The following is a 13,715-nucleotide window of genomic DNA, read 5'->3' as shown; positions in this document are numbered from 1 at the left end:
GAGTATCAGGAAGACATCACTTTCCATTGTTCTGAGGCACACACAGCCCCTGTTCATCCAAGGATCCCATGGCGGTTGCCACATCCTGTTTTAACAGCAGCAAGACCTCTGGTCTTTGACCCATGCAAATCTCAATTAGCTGAAATTACTCAACTGTATCCAGGCTCTGTCTTCCTTCAAACACCTAATTGTGTGAAAGCCACATTCCTCGGAGCCACAGCCCCCACTTCTACGAGCTGACCTTCCCATCCCCAGCCCCTCTCCAGTGTTCTCGGTGAGTTTGTTTCTTCTTTTAATGAACTGTGCCAATCATTAAGGAAATCCCACTGCAGCACGATTACTCTCGGTGATCTGTCACTCATTAGCCAGTGAGCCAAGCGAATGCCCTCATTGACAGCTGCTTCTAGCTCACAGGTCCAGCCAGGCACTGTGGCTTCCCATCAGCCTCTCTGCCTACACTGCTGAGAAAACAGGCAGGCAAGTGCTCAGGAAACATAAAGAGACGTGAATGTGGAGTAAGCGTGCTAGGCAATTATTATACGTTGGTTTCTTCACTCTGGGTCTCTGGTCCCCAGTCGATCTGGACACACAACTAGGGAGTCACAGTCTAGAAAGATATTTGGATCCCAAATGGTGAACCCTTCAAAAGACACACGCTCTTTTTGCTGATTTGGTTATAGATCCCATTTCAATCACAGCTATTCCAATTTGGGCAGGAGGTTAGACATGATTTGAAAACAAATTGAGATCTCATTACTGTGACTTCTTGGCCGAATACAACATCATCCTTGCAACTGTGCAAGGTGACCTCATGGATAACAGTAACAAGGCAAAGAGCCAGGAAGTCACTGGTATCCATCTTGGAGAAAACAGTACCTCCTAGATCTGGGGTGAGAGTATCTTCCATAAAAATCCACCCCAAACCAACCCAGGCTGGTTAAGTGACAACTTTCCCAACCTTGCTGGGATTTTTTTTCCAATTTAATTATCTTTACAACAAACAAATGGAGAGATATGAGCTGGGCATGGTAATCCCACCTTCTCAGTACTCCAGAGAAGACAAGACAGGCATATTTCTGAGTTCGAGGCCAATCTGGCCTACATTTTCAGTTATAGGACAACCAGTGATACACAGTGAGATCCTGTCTCATAAAAAGAGGGTGGGGTATGAATAATACACCTTCTTGTTTAGTCTCCCCCCCCCGTGTGTGTGTGTGTGTGTGTGTGTGTGTGTGTGTGTGTCCAAATTCCAAATGTCTCCCACTGTTATCCCTACTCTCTGGTTAAATACTATGTAAGTAAAGAAACCTGGAGGTAATCCATCTTAGGTTTGGAGTCTGGGATTTAAGCTACAGAGCCATGTCCAGCAATCATTACATTACTTTTCTTGTGGATATGATCAAATACCTAATGAGGCAGCTCTAGAATGAAGGGTTTGTTTTAGCCAGCAGTGTGAGCACACAGTCCATCATGAATGGAAAAGGCGTGGTGACAGGAGGCTCCATGGTGGTAGGCGTGTGCATCTGGGACTCCTTGCCTCACATCTTAGAGAAATCGGATGCAGAAAGAAGACAGGAAATGAGGCCCACCTCCAGGGATCCACTTCCTCTGTAAGGCTCCACCTCTTAAATGTTCTATAACTTTCAGGACAGCTCTCTCAGCTAGGGAGCAAGCATTTAAACACATCATGGGGTCGACTCTCTCCCCAGACATTTGCCCTGTTGACTCACTACTGAAGATAAAGCTGGAGTCAGACTCAGCCACTGAAAAGGGTACAGTGGATAACATTGTCTGAACTATATGTTCTGCATGGCCCTAAGATACCCCGGATGGTGGAATGAAAAATTTCTAGGGCAATGTGATACAGTCTGATCCTTAGCAGGAATCAGTTCTGCAAATGACGCTTCCTGAAGTCAGCAGGAGTCTAGAGAAGCGCAGAGCAGGGGAGAAAGAAACAAAGACTCTGAGCTGGAAGGCATGTCTGGGTGGAGCATCCGTGGTTCCTTGGTACTTTTCACATATTTTCAAGTCTTCAGACCTGTTTCTGGGACACCAGAGAACAGTGTCCCCTTCATCCTCTGGACTCGGTTAGATATGCAGAATCGCAAGCACAAACCCAGGCTTCTCAGAACCCACTATAAAAGTGTGAAGAATTAACTAAGTTAAGACGTCCTACTATAGAGTAAAACTAAAAATTAGAAAATGGAAAGGGGGTGGTAACCACATCAACAAAAATCTGGAGTTTTAGCTTGGAGACTCATAGACTACAATAGAAATCTCAGGAATAAATGATCGTATGAAGCCATTATCAATAACGCCCTAAAGCATCCAGAAAACCTGCCAGAATTCCAGGGTAAGGGTCATAACTGAGAGGATTCACAGGCAGCTAACTCCACAGATGGGAAAACTCAAACCAAAAGACAGAGACAGTGAGCTCTCCCAAGCTTGCCAAGAGTGGGGTGCTGAGCACAAGTCATGAAACATCTTAGGAAAGGCAACTTCTTGGGACCGGTCACCGGAACGATGACTATGTCTGTTCAAGAACTACTTCTGGGCCGAACGGTGGTGGCACACAACTTTAATCCCAGCACTCAGGAGGCAGAGACAAGCGGATATCTGTGACTTTGAGGCCAGCCTGGTCTACAAGAGCTAGTTCCAGGACAGGCTCCAAAGATACAGAGAAACCCTGTCTCAAAAACACCCCCTCCAAAAATAACCCAACTTCTAAACAAGGGATACACAATGCAGAATAGGTTTGTCACCTCCTGCAGTCGGCATGAAAGGAACGGTGCTTACGAAAATAGGGAGATGCTGCCTAAGAGAAATTCACCCCACCCCATCACCCCCACTTCCACGAAAGCCTTCCATTGGTCCGACTGACTGAGCTTCCAGCCGGCTGAGGCTATCATCACATTGTGAATCATGGCGGAACCTTTACCTCCTAAGGAGTCCTCTCCTGGTCAAATCCTGCATTGGGAAAGTCAGTCCATTTTTAGTGGGACTGATCAAGCTCTTTAGTGACTACGCGTGCTTCCCCTCGGTGATATGACCGGGCATTCCTCACATAGGTTAGTAGCTGGGCTTAGGATTAGGGGCCTGTGTTCACATCACTATCCAAACTGGGTTCCCTAGCAGGGGCTCCCTCCCTTTGATCAATGCTGCAGACCGTGGAGTCAGACAAAGCTGGTTGAGGTTGAAGCTACACCACCAGGTGAGGCTGGGAAGATCCTTCACCCCTCTGCACCTCAATTTCCTTGTCTGTGAAATGGGGGCACCCTATAAAAGTTAGGGATGGAGATACAGTCTTAGAAGCTGAGCATTTTCATGCCAAGAATTGAACTACTTGAGACCACGTTTTGTTGACCGAGGTTTCTGTCCTGCCCAGTCCTTCAGCCGTTAAGTCCCAAAGAAAATACACAGAGGTCTACATTAATTATAAACTGATTGGCCTATTGGCTCAGGCTTCTTTTTAACTCTTATAACTTACATTAGCCCATAATACTTATCTTTGTTAGCCATGTGGCATGGTACCTTTTTCAGTGAGGCAATCACATCTTGCTTGCTTGATGTTTGGCTCACTCTCTGTCTGGGTGGTGACTGCAGACTGACTCTTCCCTCTTCCCATAATTCTCATTTCCCTGCCTCTACTTCCTGCCTGGTTACTGGCTAATCGGCATTTTATTAAAAATAATACAAGTGACAGGATAAAACTTTAATGGAAACAGAGTTAACAAGACAGAGAGCCATGCAACCAAGAAGAGGGAACAAGCAAGGTCCAAGATGCAGTGGGCATGAAAGTGAAAAGGAACAGCTTCAACCCTGCAACTCTCCAATCTTCTGTGGGAAGAGGGTCCAGAAACCATATCCATCAAAGGACAACAATACCCACAACGTAAAACTGTAGCTCATTACATTCTCAAAATACTCCCCCATGCAATTCCCTGGTAAAGAGTCTGAGAAACAATCTGGGCAGATGAGGAGCTAAGGCTGGGAAGATTCCGATGACTTACCTAAGACCTGGAAAGGGTAAAGCAGAAGCTGAAACCAAAAGCTCAATGCACATCCCAGGCCTTTCTGTGCTGTTTCCTCTGGGTCCAGACCCTATGGAAGCAACACCGGAAACTTAGCTGGCCTCTGTTCAGTTGTGCAGCAGAGAGAGGGGACCCATGCTTCTGCCTAGCGGGGGCAGCTTTTCCTGGGACAAAGAACATTGAAGGAAGTGCACTGTATCCAGGGCACCTAGGCACTTGTCCCTGGCGGGTAGTAAGAGGCTGAACAAGACACCTGCATTTAGAGGTTTGAATTCCTCTAAACAGATCAAGGTAGACTCAGTCACCTCCCGCCATATGGAGTTCATTATCCTGGAAGCCTGTAGGAGTTGAGCATTACTGGGTTAAAGAGGGCTCTGAATGATGTTATGGTCAATTGATCCAAATTGGATTATTAAGAAGGAGGCTTGACTGCGAGAGGTTTTCCCTTTGTGCTTGGGAACGATGCTCCGAGAAGGCACGCCGGTGACTAATCCTCAGGTGGCTTGAAAGGAGCTGAGGCAGGGTGGAGTGCTGCATGCTCTTGTACAGACAGTTTTTGTGGTTCTGATCAACAGTCCTCCAGCAAAGGACTGAAAACTTCTTGGCACTGTGACAGGCCTAATGTCAACAAGATAATCCAAATACTATAACTTCTTTTCTTGCATTCTTAATTTTGAACCTAACAGGCCTTGAACTTGATTCATTTCTGACATTGTAATTTTTTGTAAAGACAAACATAGAAATGCTGGCTCAGCGTGTCATGTTTTTCAGGAAGTTCTGCTCACACACACACCCCAGGTCCTGCTGCCTTCTGGTCAGATTCTATGGACGGTCCTTGACTTTGGCAAGGATAGTTTAAGGTTTTTTAAAGTGACCTAATATAAACTCCTTTGTTCCAGAGAAGTTCTTCTCTGTTGCTCTTTTTCCTTTTGTTTTGCCTTTTAGTCAGAGAACAATAAGAAAGAAAATGTGTGGTGTGTGGTTCTAAAGTTTACAAGACTTGATACATTAAATAAAGTTAAAAGTAAATGAAAAATGTTAAGATATAATAGCATAAATAAAAACAGTGGTGACTCCATGAGGAGAATTCACTTAAACCTCAGAGAATAGACAAGTTCAGAAGATCAGAATTTCAGGAAAGGCTGGGTGTGGTGGAGAACATCTGTAATCCTGGAGGCTGGGGCAGGAGGATTGTAAGGTCTAGGGCAGTCTGCATTATGTAGCAAGTTCCTAGGTAGCCTGGACTATATACTGAATTTTTTTCATTCTAGATAAAGGAAGAAACTGAACAAACCATCAGGAATGCAAGGAAATAGCAAATACATTAGCAAGGAAAAGGTTCAGAATTTCAACTTAGGATCAATCCTTCCAGAGATTCAACACTGACACCCAAGGAGATACCCAAAAGAAACTGTGAAGGGATTAAGGGAAAGGGCCCAGGATCTGAGCTATCTCTGGGGAGCCTCCAGGAGCTCGTCCCTAATTAACAGAGTAGGCAGCAAACAAGCCCAGCAATGATTTCGCTCCCTTTCCCTCGCCTTCTCCCTACAATCTTACACATTCTTGGTCCCATATTATCTCTCCATTAAGTATGTCTGACAGACACCAAACAGGCTCCCTGAACGGCCACAATCTAACATAAACAGTGGCGTGGAGGCTGCGGTGACGCCCGCTGTTCCAGTCACCGAGGGCTTTCACGGTCCACGATAGTCTATCACCAGCAGTTGAACTGCGAGTCAAGCCTCTCCGGGTTAATCCCTCCCTTGACACGAGGTTCATTTCCCAAGTAAAGGCTGTTGTGCATCTTTGCCTTTCCTCCTCCAGACTTCCAGCTCATTAAAGCAGTCAGCAGTGCATTGAGTGTATAATAACAGATCATTAGACCTATCAGATTAGACAAACCCCTGGCTAGCTGTGCTTCTGGGTACTCACGGACACAGAGATGGGTAGTGGCATGCTCAGGTCAGCAGACAGACTGGAAGAGGGATGGAACTCTGATTTACAAAGATGGCCTAAGGATTCAACACTCTACCTACCTTTCTTCCTATTGAAGAGGGGCCAAGAAACAGAACCACATCCCCCAGGGAGAATAAGGGATCACATGTCCCTGGGAGAAGAAGGGACCACATCCCCCATAGAGGAGAAGGGACCACATCTCCCAGGGAGGAGAAGGGACCACATCCCCCATGGAGGAGAAGGGACCACATCTCCCAGGGAAGAGAAGGAACCACATCCTCCAGGGAAGAGAAGGGACCATATCCCCCATGGAGGAGAAGGGGCAAGGCTCTGCAAACTGATTCTGATTTCTCAGAGCAAAAAAGAAGCAATCACTTGACTGCATAGCGGTGCCTTGTACAGTGTGTTCTGCCCTGTAGCCCAGCCAAGGGGGAAGGAAATTGGAGAGTTAGTCATTACCACCCCAGGGTTCCTTCTCCCTGATCTCTGTTGGCCAACTCTCACCCAGGAAGCTGCTACCCTCTCCATTGCCCACAACACAGTCTTACTCTTACTTCTGTTAAAACTCACAGCCATAGCTTTTCTACCAGCCTTCCTCCCCGTGAGCCATGCCATGACCCCTTCACCATTTGTGTCACCAGTTTCTCAATGTTGAATTTGTTCCTTCCCTGCTCAAATCACCTGTGTTGGCTCCTGCTATTCATATATAAACACAGCCTCTCTGTGACCCATCCCTACCCATCCTCCCGCCTTGCTCACACCCACCCTTTTCCCGGTCTACTCCAAGCTGAGCATTTTTCCCAGTTCCCTGCACACTCCCAGGACCTCCTGTGCCTTTGCTCAGCTTTGCTGTTCATCCAGAAGGATGGGAGCTTTGCTGTTCATCACATAGCGCTAACAAGCACTTTGAAAAGGCAACCAGTCCAAATTGAGATGCCCTGGGAAGGGGGACATTATACACAAGACCCAAAGGCGTGTGCAAGTTTTCTCATTTAGAGTGTTTGCACTGAGTGCATGGTGAATCGAGATGTCCTGAGATTCTGAAGCTATTCTGCAGAAGTATGTAAATGCCTCGCTAGTGATTTTATGTGGGCTACTTATCAAAATATGCCGGGAATGCATTTGAAATGTAACTTCACTGGTATCCCAGCGTTTCATTCAACTGCCATAAACTTTTTAATGTGTCGCCCATAACAAACTTCTAATTGACCCGCCTGCTCTAGATTGAGTGGCCTCCCTTGTGCCCTGAGATCAACGACCTGCAGTTTCCCAAGGATGAAGGAATTTGCCTTCTAACTATGTCAAGACCCTGCATCAGTTCGCAACCCGCCACCCTGTCAAACTCATCTTTCAAAGTCCAGGTTGAACCCATCACCCACTAAGCCTCGTGGGACCCATAGGAGCCCAAATTAATCTTTCTTGCATCTGAAAATTCCGCAAAATTTATCTCTTGTCCTGTTAGTCTTTACCCTGCAGATTGTGATTGCTTCCAGGCAGACCTCCCTGCCATGCACTACAAGGTCTTCACAAAGGGCCACTTCTGGTTCATGTTTTAGTTTCCGTGTTGAATAAAGATGCTTCCTCATCAAACAGGCCTAGACTGAGGAATGGACTCAGTACTTATAGCTATGAATGTGGACGGAGTCACTTAATCTCTACCTTGATTTCCATCGGGTAGAGTTAGGACAATAGCAATGCCTGTCACCGTGAGGCTAAATTAAAGTGACACAATATTTAGCACAACATCTGGCATGGGAAACGGTGAGAGTTGCCATAACCTTAGCCCTCATAGGAATCAGAGCTCACCAAAGAATCAAAATCAGCAAGAAACACACATACACAGGAGAGAGAGCCAGAGACGGAGGTACAGAGACAGACAGACAGTTGGAGAAACTGCATCTGTGTGGGGACAAAGGTGTCCAAAGAGCTTGGAAATAAATAGTCAGCAAACCAGGAATTTGTATTGAAAGAATGGGTACAGTCTTAGGTCTGAGTTTCATGGACAACACATTAGAAACGGATAGAGTTTTCATTGTAAATTCCTTCCTCTGTGGGAACCCCAAAGCCTTTGCTCTTAAGGGTTTCACATGGTTGAATGGAGCACACCCACACAGGAGACAGCATTCTGTTTTCCTGCAAGCCAACTGATTAAAACATTAAGTACATCTCAATGATCTCCTCCCAGCCCCATATAGACTGGTGTTGACCAAACTGAATGCCAGAGCTCGGCCAAGGTAACACATGAAGTGGACAGTCCTGTACATATAGGATGCATTGTCATGAAGACATTAATGAGGGGTTTTGCCCCCCCCCTGCACCTCACATCCTTAAATCAGATGATTAAGTTGATTAGCTATTTCTGTCATTAGATAGCCTATTCAGTGGACCGGTCAACAGATGCTGCCTTTACTGACAGCCTGTGAGATATACCCTCTGTTCAAAGTAATGGAGACAGAAGGATGAAGGTAGAGCTCATCTGGTAAAGGGAGGAAAAGATGTTTAAAAGGGGAATGGAAGACCAGTTAGGTATTGGTAGGGCTGGAAGGGTTGGAATACACTTAATTCGGCCCTGAAGAGAGATGTGCTATCCCATCTCGGAGACCAGGAGGGCTGGCACTCCTCCTCCTGTGAACTGTTTCTCAGGGTCAAATGCTGATGCTGCAAATTCCTCCAGCTCTGTAAGGAAACCGGAACTTATCCTCCTGCCGCCCCATCCATGGGCAAGCAAACAGATGCACCCATGTGGAGTCTACCAACTCTCCTCTGTCGACCCTCCCTTACTGACTTACCCTGCAAAGGATTCCTTCAGAGGAAGTGCTCCAAGAGTGATCACAAAGGGCATCACCCCAGAGACAGGCAAGTTTCTTCCCAAGACAAAGCTAGGAGCCACTAAGCTCACAGTGGGGGAGGCTGCAGAGAAGACCTTGGCTAGTCCCACCCAGCTCTCCACCCTTCCTACAAGGCAGGGACTGAAGGCTGTGCCTACAGAGTACCTATTACGCCAAGGCAAAGCAACAGCAGTATCTAAACCAGGGTGAAAACTGCCACCAGGAGAAAATGCAATGCTTTAAAGGCTAGCATCTTGGGGTGGAGGTGGGGGTATGATCAGGGTAGCAAGGTAAGAAGAATTAGCCTCTTTACTGATCTCACATAGGGGTGGCCAAGTTCAAAACTTTTTACTCTTTCCAAACATTTGTTTCCGAAAACATGAATGATACAACATGAAGGAAAGCTTTCACATCCAAGGTTCAAAGGCATCACATATAGGCTACCCTATCTCTTTATAGACACATAAAAACATCTTTACAGCACAGGAGAACACACTGTAAAATATGGTATGGGAGGGTGTGGGATGACCATAGATTTCATCCTTTCTAAACTTCCAGTCAGGTTTCAGAGAAGACTAAAGCCCTCTCAGAGATTCAAATTCCCAACATTTATATTTCACAGAGATGATTCTCAAAAAGCTATGGCAGAATGCATGACCAAAGCAAGGGAGTTCAAACAAACAAACAAACAAACACAAAAGAAGGTATAACCACAGAAATCAGGGGATTGAACTCAGAAATGAGAAGGTGGTCTCCAGGAAAATGAGGAAGAGAGACCTCAGGCTGGCAATCCTGCCAACAGCAAGAGATCAAAAACATCAGGCAGAGATTGGGTCAGGAAGAATAAATTGCCACAGTCCTTCCTGCAACATCATAGTAGTAAAGGTAGAATATATTTTAAATTAGAAATCAGAGTAAATTTTAATAGGTTTTCTGTCCCCCGAAAATAGGTTTCACTGCCTGCACAGTAAGCTGGATCAAGCCAAATGGAAAAAGAATAAGAACAGCCTTATTTGAACAAAGCAACTCTCAAACAGGTTCTCCAGTCACAGAGATCAAGGCCAGAGAAGTCATGTGCCTGAACTAAAGCAGGGAGATTGTATAGCTTGTAGGCGAAGGGTGATGACGTGTCCACCACAAGCTGTGTTTGTGCCCAATATGGTCAAAACCTGGAAAAGGCTGGGCAGTGATGGTGCCCGTCTTTAATCCCAGCACTCAGGAGGCAGAGACAGGCAGATCTCTGTGAGTTCAAGGCCAGCCTTGTCTACAAAAGCTAGTTCCAGGACAGGCTTCAAAGCTACAGAGAAACACTTTCTTGAAAAACCATAACAAAAGAAAAAGTCTCCATGAACTAGGGCCAAGTGAAGCTTGCTGAAGATGAGGCCAATATGGAGCTTAAGACAAGTTTCCCATCTGACCAGCATAGAGTAGCAGAACAAAAGCAGAAAAACCCAACAACTTAGAGAGAGATCAACTTTTCATTAATGTCACCAAATCCTGTGATTTTTTTTCGTTATGTACCATTAGTGATTGTAGGTAAATTGTACAGTACAGATGGAAGTAGAATGTTATAGTTATTGGAGGAGATGGACAGAAGAAATAAAGCTAACATCTGTATCTGCAAAAAAAAAATCTACAGTTGAATATGTTTCTAGAGGAAGAGGGAAGAACAGGGAAGAATAAAGAAGAAAGATAAGATAGGTAAGTGCATTATTTAAAGGAGTAGAGACCTGAATTAGTGAATATATAAGTGAAATGAATTTTACAAATGGCTAGTTGTGTTTAAAAATCTTTAAATGATTCCTTAACTCATTTGGGTATGTTGATAGATATACAAAGAGATAGGATGTTAACCAAAACAACACAATAATAATTCATTTTAAAAGGAGACAAACTATAATACTCAAAGGAAATGTGGGCTGTAAGTGAAATAAACTACAAATAGAATTTGATGTTCCCACAGTATTGTCCTTCAGTAAGAGTGGCTCAGATGAAATCTCAGAGAAGGCATTCAAGACAATGCTTATATATGAACAGTCAAGCAAATCAAAGACAATAAACTCAACAAATCTCAAGAGAACAAAAGCAAGCAACTGAAGGAAATAAGGAAACCAATGCAAGATATGAAAGAATTCAACAAAGACATAAAAGAAGAATCCAGCAAAGAAAAATTCTAAAGGAAAAATATAGTGAAATACAGACAGTGAAAAAAATGTAACATGTCATATGGAAAGATGCATAGAAGACCTCACCAAGAGATGACTTTAGAGTTCTCAGTGTCTACACAGACAGAGATCAGAGAATCTCATAGAAATAGCAGTGTAACCTTAGAAAAATATATGAACCAACAAGACAAACTCACAATCAGTAGATGGGAAAAATAGCAAAACAAATTAATGTATAAAAATGAGAAACAATGCAAAGAATCAGTGAAGCAAAGGAAGGGCTCGTTAAAAATATAAAGAAGATCAGCAAACTGCTATCCAATCTAACAAATAAAGAGAGCAAAAATGATAAAATTAGAGATGAAAATGGAGTCTTCCTATATCCTAAAAACATGCATTGCATTAACTTAAAAATATGAAAGAAACATGAATTTTAGGTTGCATGACACTACCAAAATTAAAAGAAGATGAAATAAATAATTCAGATGGATCTATACAAGCAGTAAGATCAAAGCATTAATTTAAAGATCTGCCTAATAATGTCCAGGTCAAGATGGATCCACAGCTGAATTCTAGTAGAGGCCATCTAAAACCTACATCGATGCTGCTCGAACCATCCATAAAGCAGGGAAGGAAACAAGACTACCAAATTGTTCACAAAGCCAGAGTTATCCTCCAGACACGTGGGATAAAACTAATAAAAGAAGATATTGTAGACCAATCTCCTTGATGAACATAGATGCAATTTTTTTTCAACAAAATACTTTCAAATGTAATTTAAGAACGCATCAAAGACTGTTCACTCTTACCAAGTTTATTTTATTCAAGAAATAATGGGACTCATTATACACAAATCAGTAAATGCAATTCATCACATAAATGGACTCGAGACAGAAATTGTATGAGGATCTTGGGTGGAGAGAATACTTTAAGACAGAATTCAACATCACTTCATAATGCATAATAAAAGTTCTATGTGACAAACATATCCAACAGCATGGAACAAATTCAAATTCTTTACACTGCATTCAGGAATAAGACAAGGGTATCCATCCATCGCCCCCACTCTTCGTGTAGCACTGGAGGTCTTGCTAGGGCAATGAGACAAGAGGAGCTGGTGAAAGGATAGCAGGAGAAAAGGAAGACCTCGACATATCTTTATTGTGAATAATGCAATAAGAACCCTTTGAGACTCTACCTAGGAAGCCCTAGAGCTGATAAACACATTCAACAAAGGGGCAGGACTCAAAATTAACATGCCATCAGCAACTATTCTTACGTATAATACCAAACCAGCTGGTGAAGAAATCAGGGAAACAGTACTATTCGTGATTGCCACAGAAATCTATAATTCTTTCTGCGATATTCCCTGGCCTTGGAAGGGTCATACAGATGGCCTGTTTATGACTGAGCGTTCAACTTTCAATTAGCTTCAGCGCTTTTATCGGTCATGAGCCTCTGGAATAAGTGCCACCCATTGCAAACTTCTCTGATCAAAGTATGCAGCAACGCTAATCTATGAGCATAAAGATAAACATTTAGAATGTGCTGTGATTTGCCTATCATGTCCAGTTAGCAAAATAAATAGCAGTAGCTTCCCCACTAGAGTCAATAACCTCCCCAGCCACAGGCCTTTGATGTTGTTTACAATATCAGATCTAAACTGCCCTTCTGCGGAACAAGACTAAAATCCAATTAGGGATAATTGGTTAACCCCGTAATAGACTTACTCTTGTTTCAGCAGTGGGCACAGTTCTCCTGTCGGGTCAGTAGTGTGGCATGCAGGACCCACAGGTAAGTAAAGACTGCTACCGAGAGTGTCCCCCAAGCAGCTCTCATAGAACCTTCTGGCATTAGGAGAGCCAGCTCAGCTCAGCTCTAACTTGTTCCTCTATTTTCTGTGACTTGGATGTGGTAGCCTCAGAAAGCAAGCCTTACTGTCTAGTTCTTGTGGGCATTCAACAGCAGTGGCAGCCGCCTGTATTGTTTGGGAGTCCTTCAAGTCCTCCCTGACCAACAATTCGTAGGCACCAGGATTTTCAATTAATAAGATATGGCATTGGGGAGTCATTTTGTCTACCCATGAAGGCCACTTCTGTTTACATTTTTTAACTAACTTATCAAGAATAAGGTTTCTTTGTGGCTCTGCCATATATTCCGAGTCCTTCCACTTCACTGCCTCCATCCCAACTCAAACCTTTCCACCCTGGTATTACCCCCTTACACTTCCCTACCACATGTGTTCTGCTACCCTGTCCTCCCTCTAAGCCTCCTTTCCTACTACAGTGAATCCCTTTCTAGCTTCCTGGGCTCTACACAGACTCACTTCCGTGTGTGTGTGTGTGTGTGTGTGTGTGTGTGTGTGTGTGTGCTCGCGCGTACACGCATGCACGTGTGTGTGGGTGCATGCATTCTATGTACAGGCACTCCTATATTTTAGAAGCTTGGATCCACATCTGAGACATGTAGTGTTCATTTTTCTGAACCTACACTATCTCACTTAATATAATATTTTTCTGTTTCACCCATTTTCCTAACTGGATAAACTTCCATTGTGCATATTTACCTCATTTTCATTATACATTCATCAGTTTTTGAGCATCTAGGATGGCTCACTAGGGTGAGTAGACCAGCAATAAGCATGGGTATACAAGTGTCTGTGCTGAGGTATAGTGTCCTTGGGTATAAGGCCTTGAGTGGTAGATGTGGGAGCCCCTCTGAGTGCTGTGATTACC

Source organism: Myodes glareolus, chromosome 9, assembly GCF_982192425.1.
Source record: "Myodes glareolus chromosome 9, mMyoGla1.1, whole genome shotgun sequence".
Taxonomy (NCBI): Eukaryota; Metazoa; Chordata; class Mammalia; order Rodentia; family Cricetidae; genus Myodes; species Myodes glareolus.
The sequence above is the reverse complement of the archived record's forward strand: the minus strand, read 5'-3'. Positions refer to the sequence as shown.